This window comes from Camarhynchus parvulus, chromosome 9 (genome assembly GCF_901933205.1).
Source record: "Camarhynchus parvulus chromosome 9, STF_HiC, whole genome shotgun sequence".
In the NCBI taxonomy this organism is placed as follows: Eukaryota; Metazoa; Chordata; class Aves; order Passeriformes; family Thraupidae; genus Camarhynchus; species Camarhynchus parvulus.
Window position 1 is genome coordinate 23311433 of NC_044579.1, and position 16682 is coordinate 23328114.

The window sequence follows — 16682 nt, forward strand, 5'->3', positions numbered from 1 at the left end:
TAAACGTTGCACTCAGACGCTTAAAAGAAGACTCCTGGAGAGTTTGAAGCAATTATACTGAGGAGCAACAATTATTTACTGCATGCCCCATAGAGGCCCCACTGTAGGAAAAACAGGACCCGCAGCAATTAAAAAACCCAAACCAAAACCAAAGCCCATGTGGCTGGAAGCTGCAAGGGAGCTCTGAGCTCAGTGATGCTGGAGCCGCTGCTGAGCATCCCCACCTCAGCTGTGGGGTGGCCAGGTAACACCTGGGTGCTGCTGTCTCTGTGGGCTGGGCCTGCTGGCACCACAGCAGCAGTGCCTGATGCCACTGGTTTATCAGGACAGTGTCCCTTGGATTTCCACAACTCCAGAGCACACTCACAGGGTTCCCAGGGCCTGAGTGTGCCTGGGACTGTCTGAACAGCAAGGATTTTCCCAAGAAGATGGAGTGCACACTGGAGTTCTGCCAAAAAAGACTTGGCCATTGTGAAGTGGCAGTGAAGGCCTGATTTTCTCCAGGAAAATGGTGCAATGATGAATTATGGGAAGACAACAGGAGGACAGCGTGGGAGGCACACAGGAGAAAGAGAGAAGCTGTAGGGAAGCCATGTCCCTGGTAGGTGTCCCAGCAGTGACAGTGACACCACAGCACACAGGGCATGGCCACCCTTGGCCCCTGGCTGCTCAGTCACCCCGAGCTCTCCCCTGCCCTGGGTCACTGCTGCTGCCTCTCACAAAGGAGAGATGCACGCTGGGGAAGAACGTCAGCACAATCATCAGCTGAGTAAATCAGAAGAGGGTTAACGAGGCATTTGAAAGCAAATTGAAATGCAGGCTGCCTTTGGATAGCAAATGGCCCTGCACTGAACCAGAAACAGCTTAATGCAGTGTTTCCACTCTGACAGAAATAACAGCATGATGGGGAAGGAGAGGGTGAGAGGTTCCCACTTATCTACACAGCCAGTGCAGCCAGAGCTAGGTGGGATGCATGGCACTGATGCTGTATCTCTGTGAAAACAGGGGATGGATCCATGTGGCAGCAAAACCAAAAGGGTTTTGATGGATTAAAAACAACAGAAGTGCCTCAGAATGGTCATGTAGAAATTAGAGCGTCTCCTCCCCCGAAAGGTGGTGGGATCAGCCCAAGTGAGTGCATCCACACTAATGCACACAGGATGGGAAACAAACAGGAGGAGCCCAGGGCTATGGTGTGGAAGGAAAACTGGGATACAGCTGCCACCACAGTGGGATGATTCTCACAACTGGAATGCTGCAGGGCTGGCCATAAATCCTTCAGAAGGAGCAGCCATGGAAGGAAGGGCAGTGGGGGAGCCTGGATGTGAGGGAGTGTTTTGATGATGGTGATGGCAGGGCTGAGTGTCCCCCTCTCTGCTCTCTGGTGTCCAGGGACAGGACCCACAGGGACACCCTGGAGCTGAGGCAGGGCAGGTTTAGGCTGGGTATCAGGAAATGTTCTTTCCCCAGAGGGTGGTGGGCACTGAACAGGATCCCCAGGGTCACAGCCCAAGGCTGGCAGAGCTCCAGGAACGTTTGGGCAACGCTGTCAGACACAGGGGGAATTCCTGGGGTGTCTGTGCAGGGCCAGGAGTTGGACTTTGATGATCCTTGGGTGTCCCTTCCAACTCAGGATACCCTGTGATTCTCTAATATATTTATCCATGAGCTGGAGGAGGGGATTGAGTGCACCCTCGGTAATTTAGAGGTCTCAGCTTTGTAACATAAAGCAGTGACAACTAGAGTAGGGAAGAGAGCAGATGTAAAAGTGTATTTTTCCAGACTTGGCTCTCAGATTCCAGCTCCAGAAGAGCAGCTGGGCTGTGGGTGAGGTTGGTGTAGCCACTCTCACAAAGGGCTCTGCTGCTGCTTTGGGCAATCCATTTGCTCTGGGACTGCAGGGACTGACTGGTGCCTGTGCACAGCACAAGCTGAGCCCAGCTCCTCCTGCTGCAGGGAGGTGTCACAGACACATTTTATGAAAAATCCTTTCCTCTGGATCTTTTCTCCTGAGAAGCTGAGAGGCCTCAGGAACAAAATGTAAACAATAATTATCTGCTGCTGTGGAATGCAACAGGTGCATCTGTGATTGGTCTCATGTGGTTGTTTCTAATTAAGGGCCAATCACAGTCCAGCTGGCTCAGACTCTCTGGTCAGTCAGAAAATTTTATTATCATTCCATTCCTTTCTATTCCTTGCTAGCCTTCTGATGAAATCCTTTCTTCTATTCTTTTAGTAGAGTTTTAGTATATTATTTTCTTATAATATAATATAATATATATCATAAAATAATAAATCAGCCTTCTGAAACATGGAGTCAACATTCTCATCTCTTCCCTCGTCCTGGGCCCCCTGTGAACTCCAGCCCAGGAGGGAGAGCAGCAACAGGGTGAGGGGGTGGCTGGAGCCCAGCTCCCGGGCAGCCTATGGAGGGAGCTGAGTGAACACTCAGAGCTCTCTCAGAGCTGGGCACACACCGCTGACAGCAGCTGCTGCCCTGCAGAGTTACACATCCCTGCGGGAAGGGGGGCTGCTCAGGAGATGGCAGAAGCTGCTAAACCTTCAGAAGGGTGGCATCCAGCAGGCTTTTCAACACCCAAACTGTGACCAGCACATAGAGAACACGGCTCTTTCTCAGACAAAATACCTTCTCTGTGTGTTCAAACATGGCAGGCTGGATCAGGGCTGGGTGTGATGCGCAGGCTGGCACACACCGTGGCCGTGTCCAGAGGGAGGCTAAGGGACCTGCCCTAGCACTGACATGATCACACCAACTGATGATCATCATCCCTGATGATGTGAAGGCATTAATGCCACACAGTACCACGCTGTCACAGCTTGGAAACATGATGAGAAGAAAAGAGACCAAGCCTGAGCCAGGATTCACAGCACAGAGGGCTGACACACTCAGCTCACAGAGCCACATGGTTCTACTCAGAGTCACTGAAATCCACAGGGCTGGGTAGGGAATCCTCAGCTGGTTTTTAATCCATCCATTAATATGAATACCTTACATTTTCTCTATTCAACAACAGCCATACTGTGGATATGATTTGGAAAATACAGGAAGTCACAACTGTGGGATCACCAGCCTGGCCAAATAGGCAGGCAAGACACTGCCAGTTCTCAGGGAAAAGAACAAATAAAATACACCTGAACAACAGGCCAGGATTTGTTTAACTGACAGCAAACACCATGTTTCTGAGGAGGATGATCTATACGGAATAAAGCATGAAAAAAAGAGCAACAAATATTTCATCTGTTCATGGGATTATCCCAATTAATGCACTACAGCAGCACTGCACACACCTTCATGTGCTCCGGCTGCCATGGCCCCCTCCCTGCCCAGCTCCTCCTGTGCTGGCACCCCAGGGTGGGCAGGGCACACCTGGGTGCTGAGCAGGGATCGGGGATCAGGGCTCTGCTCCTCTCTGCCCCAGCTCAGGCTGTGCCTTTGTTATTTCCCACTGTGTCCAGAACAACTCCTGGGCTGGTGCAGAACACCCCCCACAGCCAGGCCAAGAGCCCCTCTCCCAGAGCCAGGACTGGCATTTCCATGGCACAGGAGCAGCCAGGGTGCCCCAGGGCACTGCAGCAAGGAGAGCTGCCCCAGCTGGGGGCACAGCACTGCCCCATCCTCCCCAGGGCAAGCTGCACGGGGAAACAGGGGCAGGACTGCTGCAGGACGGGGGACAAATCATAGAGAGAGAGAGGCTTCATAAAACCAGACCTGCTCTCCTGGAATCCGTGCCTGGCCTTGCCAAAGCTAGCCCTTTGCAAGTTCCCATCTGAAAGCAATCCTGGTGTGAGCAGTTTGTGAACATAACAATTATCCCTGGGTAAAAAACCAACTTGCACCTGTATAAATTGTTTTTGCACCATCAGATAGAAAAATGAAAACTATCTTTTACAAACGATTTCCCTGCAGGTATACAGAGTTGGAGTGACCAATCAATACAGGATAACGACTTGTTACCAACCAATAAAGTAATTGGCAAGAAAGCTCCTGACCAACTGGAGTCCCACATGAGGTCTGTAACACCTTACAGAAAGGAGTTATGTGAACAAAGAAAGGCCTTTTTCCACCATGAAGAAAATGAAGTCCTGTGTGATTTATTCCCATAGGACTCTCCTACCCCAGGAAGGATAAAACACACCAGCAGGTCAAAGGGTTTTGGCAAAATGTGTTTGAGGTGGCACCACCAAGCAGCTGCTGGCTCCCAGAGGGGCTGGAGGGAAGGGGATGCTCACCCTGCCAAGCACCTCCTCAGCTCAAAGGACTCAGCTCACCACACTTTGATCTTTGCAATTAAAGCAAGGTTTGGAAAACAACTACTAATTTCCATATGAAACAACATTTATGTGCTGGCTTTGTAATGTCAAGGACAACTCAGTACATGCTCTTGAAGAGGCCCAAACAAGTGTAGAGCAGGGAAAACTTAGAGAATGCAAACCAGCCACCCCACAGCTGCTCCTGCAGCTGGCAGTGGGGAAAACAATCAGAAATCAACTTCTTTCTTTGTTTATAAAAACATCTAACTTTGTAGACAGCAGCATTTGCAACCCAAAGGCAGCACTAGCCCAGATGCTTGAATCTGAAAACCGAGGGCAGCTCTGTTACTGCCCTGGCCTTGGTGCGTCCCAGCTCCTGCTCCAGCCCTCCCTGCTGCAAGGGGAAGGCACTGGAGCTGATGCCTTGGAGTGGCTCCTTAGAGCAGAGGCTGGACAAGATCCAGAGAATAAAGTGGGGATTTATTGAAGGCCTTCAAACAGGTTCACCTTGGGCAGTCACAGCCTCCAGAGGCTACACCCAGTGGACAATGGGCACCAGTTTTTCAGACAATTGTAAGTTTGGTCCATTTACATATCAGGGGTTAATTCTCCAATTACAGCTTCAGCTAATGAAGTCATTTACCCCCAGTTTGCTGCCCCAATTCACTTTTGTTTGTACTTTTTGGGACCTGAGGCTGTGGGGTGTCCTTGGTTCCCAGGCCCAGAGGGATTGTTTTGTCTGACAAAATGTGAGGACAGGAACTCACACTCTGTGTGGAGTTTGGAGTGATGCACTGATGCAACACAGGATCTGAAAATATAAAAGCTGAAATCCTAAGGCATCAGGGCAGCTCCTCCCATGGCACAGATGGAGGGGAGGATTGATGGATGGCTCCCCCAAGCAGTGTCTGCACAGAGGCTGCCAAGGAAGAGACACAGCCAGGGCTGGTGCACAGAGCTGCCCCAGATTCAGCCCATTCTGTGTGGGCAAACAGACCTGGCATGCCAAGGCCCATGCCAGCGGTTGTTGGCACTGCAGCTCCTCAGTCCCTGTCTGTCTCAGGCTGGACACCTTGACATAGTTACCTTGTATGTCCTGGTCTTGTTTGGACAGGACCTCCAGGCAATGTTAACAGAGATAAAAGATCTCAGCAACTTACAGAAGGAGGGATGAAGATGCCTTCAGGAAATATTTATCTTTGAGCTACTTGTTTCTATTTGAATAAAATTTGAATAGCTCTCTCTTGACAATGCCAAATACACTGGATCATGCAGAGCCAAAAAATGAACCCAGAAGCATCAAAAGAACTGGGAAAAGGGAAGATCAGGGAGAAGGTACCAATAGAATGGAATTTATTTTTCATCTCTGTGACCCTAACACAGACATGTTCCACAAGGAGCACCTGAACCCAGCCCTTCCTGGTGAGCTAAAATGGTTGCCACGAAGCCTGGGCTCATTGCCTGACCCCCCTGAACTTGTGTGGAACAGACTGAAGCTGAACTGCTCCAGCACACCAAACACCTCAGCCCTGCTGCAGTCCTGACCCCAGAGGCAAAGCCCTCCCACAGCTCCAGTTCCTTCAGCAGCCACTTTGCTTCTAGAGCTTCTCTCTGCCTCTCTCATGCAAGGTGCAGCAGAGGAGAAAAAAAAAAATTACTTACACACATGCCCCACATTTGTGCTACATTCACACAAATACTTATTTTCTCTGAATATGAGCAGAAGCCAAAGCTGGCCTCTGCCTTGAACTGAACCCTTGGGATAGTTTTGAAATCGTCACAGAATTCCCAGAATGACCAGGTTGGAAGAGACCTTCAAGATCATCGAGTCCAACCCAGCCCCAACAGCTCAACTCAACCCTGGCACCCAGTGCCACATCCAGGCTTTGTTAAACACACCCAGGGATGGGGACTGCACCACCTCCCTGGGCAGCCATTCCAGAACTTTATCACTCTTTCTGTGAAAATCTTTTTCCTGATATCCAACCTGTATTTCCTTCGGCACAGCTTGAGGCTGTGACCTCTGGTTCTGTCAGTTCCTGGAGACAGAGCCCAGCCCCAGCTGAGCACAGGCACCTTTCAGGAGCTGTGCAGAGTGATGGGGCAGCCCTGAGTCTCCTTTTCTCCAGGCTGAGCAGCCCCAGCTCCCTCAGGGGTTTGTGTTCCCAGCCCCTCTCCAGCCTCGTTGTCCCCTCTGGATGTGCTCAGTGTCCCAAGGTCCTTCCCAACCTAAGGACCCAGAGCTGGGCACAGCACTCCAGGTGTGCCCTCCCCAGTGCCCAGAGCAGGCACAATGACCTCCCTGCTCCTGCTGCCCACACCATTCCTGATCCAGGCCAGGATGCCATTGGCCTTCCCAGCCACCAGGGCACACTGCTGTCCTGACAGCTTGCTCTTGCTTCCTCTCAAAACTTTTAACTTCACTGTCTAATGATGGGCAACAGAGATTAAATTTATCTCACAGAGCTCCTGTCATCTGAGCAGCAGGCACTGAGTCTGAGTGAGTTATCTGGATTGGCTTCAGAGCATCTCCCTGGTGGGGAGACAGGCACCCCAGGGAAGGGCTCAGCTCTCTGAGCACGATGAGCCGACCCAGCCCCGGGGCTCCCTGCCTCCCTCACTGCCAGCAGGAATTTGGGCTGTCTCTGCTAGGCTGGACTTGCTGCCTGCCTGCAGGGTGCCGGAACCACCCACCCAGCTGGGCAGGCACAGCCAACACTCCAGTGCTTCCCGCTGCTCCTCTGCCCACGTGCCAGGGCACCAGGAGCCTCTGTGCCCGTGTCCCCCGTGGGCAGGGCTGTGGATGGGCAGTGACACAAGGGCACCAGGAGCCTCTGTGCCCGTGTCCCCCGTGGGCAGGGCTGTGGATGGGCAGTGACACAAGGGCACCAGGAGCCTCTGTGCCCGTGTCCCCCGTGGGCAGGGCTCGTGTCACTGCTCCATTCACAGCCCACACACTGTGCCCCTGCCATGCCCTTGGCATTTGCTGCCCTTTGCCTGCACTGGAAGCTGCATATTTTTCAGCAGAGATTTTTGAGACTGATTAAGGGTAGTGGAGGACTCTCAGGCATTTACCAAGCACTGCAGATCTCCATTCAAAATATTTTAATTTGACAGTGATTCTCCTTAACAAATCTAAAATGTCAGTCAACAAAGATCTTAATCCAGCTAAGTGTGCTACACTGATATTGCACAGTACTGCTTTTTTAATCAGTGCCTGTAGTTAAACTCCTCATGTGACATCTAGTACAGCTGCGTCCATTTACCAAACATTCAACATTTGTCATCACATTTATTTGGTAAGAACTATTTTCCACAAAACCATTATGACTGGCATTAATTACATTATTCCCTTTTATTGATATCATCTGAGTCCTGATTCCCCCTCAGAAGTGATTTAAACAGATGGGAGGAGGAGGAGGGTCCCCCTGCAGCAGGCAAGGAGAGGCTGTGAAATCCGCAGTGCTGCAGGGGGCAGAGCTGTGCTTGGTGCTGAGTGAACCTGGGAGTGAAGAGTTTGGCCTGGGAAAGCCTGCCAGGGGTGCCCATCCCCTGGGTGCCATTAAAGGGGATCCCTCAAACCCCAGAGTGATGCAAGAACCTCCCAGTTCCTCACCTAAAATGGGGGAGATGATTATTACAATGCAAAAGAAAACAACTTGAAAATGGCTTTCCACCATTTTGCTTTTGGCTGAAATAACTCAGGAAAGTCCTTATGAAGGAGAGGGGACAGTCACCTGCAGCTGAGGAGGACACCTATATTGTATTTGCAGGGAATGATGCAGCTGACTTCATGTTCTCAGGAGGCTAATTTATTACTTTGTGATACTATATTATATTAAAGAATACTAAACTATACTAAAGAATACAGAAAGGATACTTACAGAATGCTAAAAAGATAATAATGAAAACTCCTGACTCTGTCCAGAGTCCTGACACAGCTTGGCCCTGATTGGCCAAAGAGTGAAAACAACTCCCAGCAGAATCCAATGGAACAATCACCTGTGGGTAAACAATCTCCAAACACATTCCACATGAGCACAACACAGGAGAAGCAAATGAGATAAGAATTGTTTTCCTTTTCTCTGAGGCTTCTCAGCTTCCCAGGAGAAAAATCCTGGGTGAAGGGATTTTTCAGAGAATGTGAATGTGACACACCTAAATCACCTCGACCCTGGCAGTGCCCTCATGACTCCACTCATCACTCTCCCATGGCCTGTCTGTCAAGGAGCCTGCTAATTTGGGGAACTAAGATCCCTAAGTTTTGGCATAAGGAAAAACCAGGAGCAAAGCCCTTCTCAAGGCTTTAGGTAACTGCAGCAGGCTCTGTGTGTGTCACATTTTATAGCTGCACACTGCAGTAGCTGGTAACATGTACAGTCAGTAAAGCTGAAAAGCAGCTTCCATTTTAACCTGTCAAACAATTTTCCAGGGGACATTTGTTGAAAATTCTGTGTATAACACATTTATTTTCTGGTATAAGTGAAATGTATTTTCACTCTTTCTAAACAAGTAGGTACAACGTTGAGTGACAGGGTGACAAAATGGCAATAGAAATTCAAATGTAACACAAACAATATCTAACACAAGTGGCTGACTAAATGAGCTGCTCCTCAAGAAGGTCTTTGCAGACCCATTTAGGAAAACATCAGCCCCTTTCCAGCAGGGTCAGAAGCCCAAAGATCAGGAATGACTCAGAAAGAGAGAGGAGAAGCAGGCAAGGCACAAAGAGCAGCAGGAATCAAATGTGGGAAGAGTTTCTAGGCCAGCACAAGCTAAACAGACCTTGAAGCTGCAACAGAGACAGGTGGATGGAGGGTGGCCATGACCTGAAGGTTATTTCTAATCCAGGCTGCTGGGTGCCCAGCGGAACCACCAGGCAAGAAGCTGGGGACAAAAGCAGGACCTTTTCCCTGTGGTGCATAATTAGGCCATGCCACAGGAAGCCCCACAGCCCAAGGATGTGATTTTAAAAGGTGATTTTAAAAAAGATTAAGTAAATGTAAGTCTTTCAAGGATGTTTAAACTCATCCTGTCTGGATTCAGCCCACCAAGGGCCTTAAACACACCTGGGAAGGCACACAAGGCAAAGTGCCAGGCCGTGCCCAAGTCACAGGTAAAAGTGTCACTGGCCCCACAGACCTGGGCATTAGGGTGGCAACATTTATCTCACAGAGCATTAGGGCATGAGGGAAAAGCACAGAAGGAAGGAAATGCTGATTATCTGTATTATCCACAGACACAAACTGTTCTTAAACCAGCGAGCCCTGGCACTGCTAACCTGGCAGGCACAGCTACATCCCATGAGGAACAGCAACACTGGCACTCAGGTGGAAAATCAGCAGCTGCCAGCACAGTAATTACAGAGACATTGGGATGTCCCCTGGGGCAGGGCTGCTCCTCTCCTGGCTGGGACTCCTCAGCATTTCACACATTCAATAGAGCAGATCCCACACACTCCACCCTACACAGCAACCCTCACCAGGGACACACATCTGGAACACCATCCACCCCTACACACGGATGTCTGACTCCTGGCATGCTTTTCTTTCCTCCAGAAAGGAGGATGAAGGTCTAGCCATGAAAACCTGGCTGTCCAGGGATATAAGGAGTCCCCAAGCACGGGTCACAGGAGCAGGCACGTGCCACATCCTCACTCAAAATGTCCAAAAAGCTCTTTGCAATTAAGAGCTCAAAGGACCTCAAAACCTCCTTAAAGACACAAAACTTAAGTCATTCCAAAGCTCTAAATCAGCTTAAACAGCTTAAACTCATCTAAGGCCCTACAGTGTTTTAAGCATTTTAAACCCATCTAAAGCCTTAAAGTGGCTTAAGGAGCTCGAAATACTCTAAGGTTTAAAAGTGGTTTAAGATCTCTAACTTTTGGCTCAGGTACTCCCCTCCCACCCCTCACCCCAGGCAGCCCAGATGCTGCCAGAACAGCACCTGGAAATTGTCCATGTACCCTCCTCCTGCTTTCCTTGGTTCCAAAGACTGGAGAGGTGCAAGGCCTGGGGTTGAACTCTCAGGCTGGAACAAGGCTCTGACCTAGGGCTCACACAGCTACAAAGTTTGTAGTTTCTGGTTGCAGCTTGGCTGTACATGAAAATCGTGTCAGACTGCCTGACTCCCCACTTGACCTCACCAAGAGTTTTGAAGTCTGCACTCACTGCAGAGGATGAAGCAAAGCTGGTTACCACAATTTTTTACATTTTCTGATGCCCTGATTTTAACTGTGCATCCTGGGAATGGAAATGGCCCAGAATGTTTCTGTTTGGTTGTTCACACATTTAAAAGTGATTGCTGTTGCATCTTTTTTACACGGTTATTTCTCAGACACCCAAGTAGAAATTATTTTCATCAGAAAATTGTATTTAATGCTACATATTTAACATATTTCTCTGTCATTTACGCTTTCCCCATTCTCCCCTTGCTGCAGGACTACCCTTCCTCTGTGCACTCCCACCAGCACATTCCCCTGGGATATTTCCTCTCCTTTTCCCTCTCCGCAGGACAGCTCCTGCTTCCACCACTTCTCTCATGAATTAATTCTGGGTTTTTTGCTATCTACCTCCTCTTTTGCCTTCTGTTTAATCATTATTTCTTTGCACAAATGAGCAATATACTGCACAGATCCCTCAGGATAATGTATCCAAACCAGTTCAGCTGTAGCTATTCTGCCACACAGATTTATTGAGGATAAGTGCTGCACCCTGGCTCCTTGAAGAAGGAAAGGAAAAGGAGCCATGCAGGCCACAGGCTCTCTGCCTGCTGATGACTCTTCCCCCAAGAGATACAGATTTATGGTGACATAAAACTTGCAAGTTATGGAATCACTTGTAGCTCAAAGGCAAATTAATCTAAATTTGTTTTACAAATAAGGTTAAAGAAAACATTTAAAAGCAGATACAAATTGCATTGCTAACAAACCCTTCTGAATCATCCAAGCATCAGCATCAAGCCCCAAACACAGTTCACGGCTTTCCTTTACATGTGCGTGCATGAGTTAATTGCAATGGAACACGCTGCAAAAAACATGCTGGAATCATTTTTATTGCTCCTGTCTCCTGTGAAAACATCTCCCTTGCATTAAACTGTGCCAAAGTCTGTGCAGCACTGGCAGGTGCTGGCAGGAGTGCTGGGCCAACACAGATTGTTTATCAATTTCCATGACGTGGCTCTAAGATGTTCTCCCCGCCTCAAAGAACCATGCACAGTTCAGTATCCATTTTCCTTCTTCACTTTTTCCTGAGAGAGAAACCCTGCAGGGTTTTGGTGACAAAAAACTTGTAACTTCCATCACAACCACCATCTATCCCCTGTCTGGTGGTGATCTCTTTGCCATGGTACACACACTGGGTAGATCCTTTCTTCACAGAACTAAGAACTGCTGTTTGTCCTATTGTTTGAAAATGGGGCAGAGGAAAATCTGAATAACAGAGGAGAAAAACAAAAAAAGACCTTGATAACGTCTCACTGTCAGGCTAAGGAGGCTGCCTAAGCCTTTGGTTTTGGTTAGTATCCGTAAATATAAAAATGAGTCATTTCTTTTGTAGTCCCTGCAGAAGGTTCTTCAAGTTATGTACACCCTAGAAAAAAAAAACCAAAAAACACCTTTTCCTGTTGGAAGTGTCCTGTGCTAGGTAAAGGAGACGTTCAGGAAGCAGCAGCTTCCTGGGATCTTCTGAGGCCCTGTACTGTTCTGCTTTTGAATATATCCATTTTCTTCATTTGTCTCACATCTACACCATCTGGATGAAGAGGTTTAATGGCCTAAACAAAGCTAAGGCCTCGAACAAGAACCACACTCCTGTTTCCAAGAGCACACGGCAAACAAGTCCTCTAACTACAGGAGACCAAAGCAGCTGCTGCTCCTCCTGCAGGGCACACCTGTGGTCCAGGTAGGAAATCCCACAGCTCCTGGTGTGCACCATGCCCATTCCTGTCACCCTGACTCCCTGCACAGCCCTCCCACAGTGGCCTTTTGTCACAGACATATTTTCTGAAAAATCCCTTTGCCAGGATTTCTTCTCCTGGGAAGCTGGGAAGCTTCAGCTTCTCCATGTTTTGCTGCTCTGGAATGTGATTTGAAGAATTGTTTACCCAGCATGTGAATTGTTTTTAATTAATGGCCAATCACAGCCAGCTGTGTCAGACTCTCTGGTCAGTCACAGGATTTTATTATTCATTCCTTTTTCCTAGGATTTTATTATTCATTCCTTTTTCCTTTCTAGCTTTCTGATGTCTCCTTTCGCTTTCTTTAGTGTAGTTTTAGTATACCATTTTCTTTCAATATAATAATATCATAAAATAATAAATCAGCCATCTGAAACATGGAGTCAAGATTATCATCTCTTCCCTCATCCTGGGGACCCTCAAACACCACTACAGCCTTTGGTACAGGTAGGAAATCCCAGAGCTGCTGGTGTGCACAGCGCCCATTCCTGTCACCCTGACTCCCTGCTCAGCCCTGACACCAAGAGTCATGCCTGGAGTGATCCTGGCCAGTTTTCCAGCAGGACAGAGTGGTTTTGCAGGGGTAGCTCAGTTTCAGCTGAGCACGTTCTGGTAGGGCAGTCAGTGATGGGCTCCTGCCATTGCCAGCACTCCTCCCTTGGCATCCAGGGCAGATCTTCTCACTCTGTAATTAGATTATGCTTATTATAACAAGTGCTGGCTCCTGGGCACTACAGGTGTGAACTGGGATGCTAAAAATACCAAGCCATGACTCCTTAGCAGCCTGTCTTTCCCTAATCTCCTGCTGGAACCATTTCATCTGCTGAGGTGAGGAAAGCTGAGTTGGGCTGCTGAGAGATCCCCTGTAGCTGCTTGGATTCACCCAATACCTTATCCAGTGTTTTTATTTCCATAACATTTTCCACAGCACTGCACATACCCAACATGCCAGGAAGGGACCAGATCACGGTTGAGAACAAGCACAAGCAGAGGAGCCCTGCTGTGCCTGTGCAGCTTGGAGCTGTAACACCACAAAAACACTCAGGTACTGAGTACTACAAACCAGCCCAGCCCAGCAGGAGACAGCAACTGATCCCATTCCTGAGCTGATATCCCAAACAGACACAGCACTGGACAAGCACAAGGTTCCAGCTGTGGGCCCTGTGCTGTTTGCTCCGTGCCCTTGTCACCTTGGCCAGCCCTGGGCAGGAGGGGCTGCAGGAAGGACAGAGGGGGCTGAGGGCAGCCCTTGCTCCCCCCTTGTACCTGCTCTGCCACCAAGGGACAGCAGAGATTCAGGTGTCCAGAGTGAAACTGGGGCTCTCTGGAGGGAGAAGCATGCTGGAAGGGGCTGTGCTAGGGTCTCTCTCCAGGGAGGGACAAGGGGAAGACAGGACAGGACCTGTGTGCTGCAGCAGGATGGGTGGGACCAGAGCCCAGCACCAGCCCCTTGCTCCAGAGGGGCCAGGTCTCCTGGGCAGTTGCAAGGGACAGCAAGCTCCCCAATTTCCCTCTCTGTGGTCCTTCACCTGGCTCTGTCCTCTGCTGAAAGGTTGACCAACACCCTCTTGCTACTTTGGGAGACATTTTTCCTTCAGCACCTCCAACACAGGTGAGCTATCACATTTATCAATACAAATGCAGAAAGCTTGCATGCACACAACAGGACAGGGAAAGCCACTGTGCTGTGAGATAGGTGCACACCACCTCCCTGAATTCCAATTCTGCCACTGCCAAATGCAGATAGAGTGGGTGCACTGTATGTGACACCAAGAGTCATGCCTGGAGTAATCCTGGCCAAAGAACACATACAAAGATTCATATAAGACATGATTTTATTCCAGTTTGCAGCACACTCTGGAGTTAACAAGGCCAGTGACAGCATCAATAACAAATACTCTCCCTCTAGAAATCTTTCTTTAACCTGAGTAATGTGGCTTTTTTTGTTGTGTGTTAATTTTTTATTTTCTTTTCAATCAAAACACTGGAAGGAGTAATTAAAAGTAATTGTTGATGGTATCATCCTAAGTGCTTACTGTGTTTCTTATCTGGCCAGCTCATGCCTTGGATTCCAAGAATAAATCACAAAGACAGCAGATACCACATATCACCACAGAAATGAGTTTAGCCTGGGAGAACAAATTAAGCAAAGATATAATCTAAAGCCCAGATCTCCCTCTGGAAATGATGTCTTGGTCTCTCTTGTTCACAGATGCTCTTTGCTCTCACAGAGCTCAAAGCAGAGCAGAAGCAGAGCTCTTGCCTGTTAAATGTTCTGGTGCACTTGTCCCATGCAGGGGGCACATGTCTCTGTCCCTGCAAGGCTCAGGGCACATCCCTGTCCCTGACTCTGTCCCTGCAAGGCTCAGGGCACATCCCTGTCCCTGACTCTGTCCCTGCAAGGCTCAGGGGCACATCTTCTTCCCTCAGGCACTCTGTCCCTGCAGGGCTCAGGGCACATCCCTGTCCCTGTCTCTGTCCCTGCAAGGCTCAGGGCACATCCCTTCCCTGTCCCAGTCTCACAGAGCACCACAGGGCATGGGAAGAGTGCAGGCACAGCCTCACTCTGCACCCAGGGATGAGGAGGAGGAGGAGGAGGAGGAGATGTCCAGTGGCCACACAAGGGCCTGGGTGCCATGCCCTACTCCACAGAGCAGTGGGCACCAGGGAGCACCAGGGGGCAGGGGGCACAGGGAGCAGGGGGCACCAGGGGGCACAGGGAGCACCAGGGGGGGCACAGGGAGCACCAGGGGGCAGGGGGCACAGGACTCCCCAGCTGCCTTGCCCCCCTGCCCTGGCAGAGCTGCTCCCTCCTGGGGCTGTGGCCCCAGTGCCAGGGCAGGGCCTGGAGCCCATGGAAGGCAATCCCAGCCCTTCTGCAGAGCTCTCCTGGCAAATAAGGGCACTGAGAGCAAACGAGAAAACCCACCAGAAATGTCAGAGCCTCTTCCCTGCCCCCAGAGCTCTCCTTCCCCACTGTCCTTCTATCATACCTACAGCTTCTGCACACAATTCAGGGCTCCTTCACCAGCTCTGTTTTTCCTGGGCTTTACTGGCCATTGCAGCTCCTTCAGCCAAGATGTGAGGCAGGACTGAATGAATCACAGCTAACACCAGGCTGATGAACACTGACTGGTCAACTGCAGCTTCCAGCTGAATGCATACAGCTGGAGGGGAAGCTGAGGAACGAGGAAAACACTGAGGTCCCCATAACAAAACTTGGCACAGATACTTCAGCATTAGTCAGGTATCAAAAATCTAGCCAAGCATTGGAAAGAGGAAATTAAAATTCACCAAACATTAAGTGGAAAATGTTCCCAGGCTCATAGCAATCCAAGCTAACACCTGTGGCAGGCAGCATTGGAACATGTATTTTCAAAGGGGTCTCTGTAATCTTGATATTTTTCTTACCAGAATTTTTAAATGCAAGACAATTCTACTTTTTTTGCTCCCAACTCTTCTGGTACAAAATTGTCCTAAGCAGGAGTAATGCAAATTGCTCAAGCAGGGAAGGGAAAGGCAATTTCACCAAAGGGCACATTGCCCTTTCCTATAGCATACTTTTCTTCCTCACTCCCCTGCACTCCCCAGAGCCCTTGCAAGAAACAATTCTTCCCTTTAGCTCTCTAGCAGGTCTCCTGCTGCTGGGGAAAGCTGGGGCACTTTCCATCAGCAACTGCAATGCTTCCTGCAGGAAGCAGCATGGCAGCTCTGCACCCCAGAGGCATCAACTGCCCAAACTCACATTTGCATTCCTGGGCCTTCCCAGGTTGGATATCCCCAACCTAGCAGAGCCCTCCAGCAAGCAGCAGGAATAAGGCATCCCCAAACTGAGCATGCAGCAATAGCAGAGGGTGAATGATTCCATCACCACGAGACCAGCTCCGTGCTAACCAATTTTACATGACGCTTGAGAAAAACAAGTCCCTTCCTAGGCAGAGTGGAATAGGAACCCACAGTCTTCAGTTCAGTGACAAAAGCCACCCAAGAACATTTCAGGGCCATGGCACTGAGCTGAACAAGAGCATGAGTCACTTGGTGAACCCAGGCCCAGCCTAGGCTGGCAGACACGTGTGCTCAGCTTCCCAGCTGCCCCACTGAGCCAAACCTGGGATTATGGAATGGAGCCCAGCTCCAGCTCCCCTTCAGAGCTACACATGCATGCAGGCCCTGTGAATAACTGCTCTTCTCATCTAACATCAGGGGTTTTTGCAGTATTTCAGGATACAGAGCAGGCACAACAGCACTAACTGGCAGTCCAAGCTTGGTGCAGGGGCTGCCACGATGCTGAGGCCTCTCACTGCTGCCACTGACAAGGAGTGGGAGCTTCTGGACCTCAAGCACTTTCAGAACCTGCTCAAACCTTGTGCAGGATTTATCCCCATAGGCAGCTGCCCAAAGCTTTCTGTCACTGACACCTCTGAGCCCAAAGCTGTACTTTGGCCCCTCATGTG

At 49.5% G+C, this 16682-nt stretch overlaps 1 protein-coding gene across 3 annotated transcripts in view; it reads right to left on the reverse strand.

Moving 5' to 3' along the window:
* ARHGEF4 (Rho guanine nucleotide exchange factor 4) overlaps nucleotides 1-16682 on the reverse strand; it is a 183444-nt gene that overhangs the window by 15009 nt on the left and 151753 nt on the right. The window lies entirely within an intron of this gene.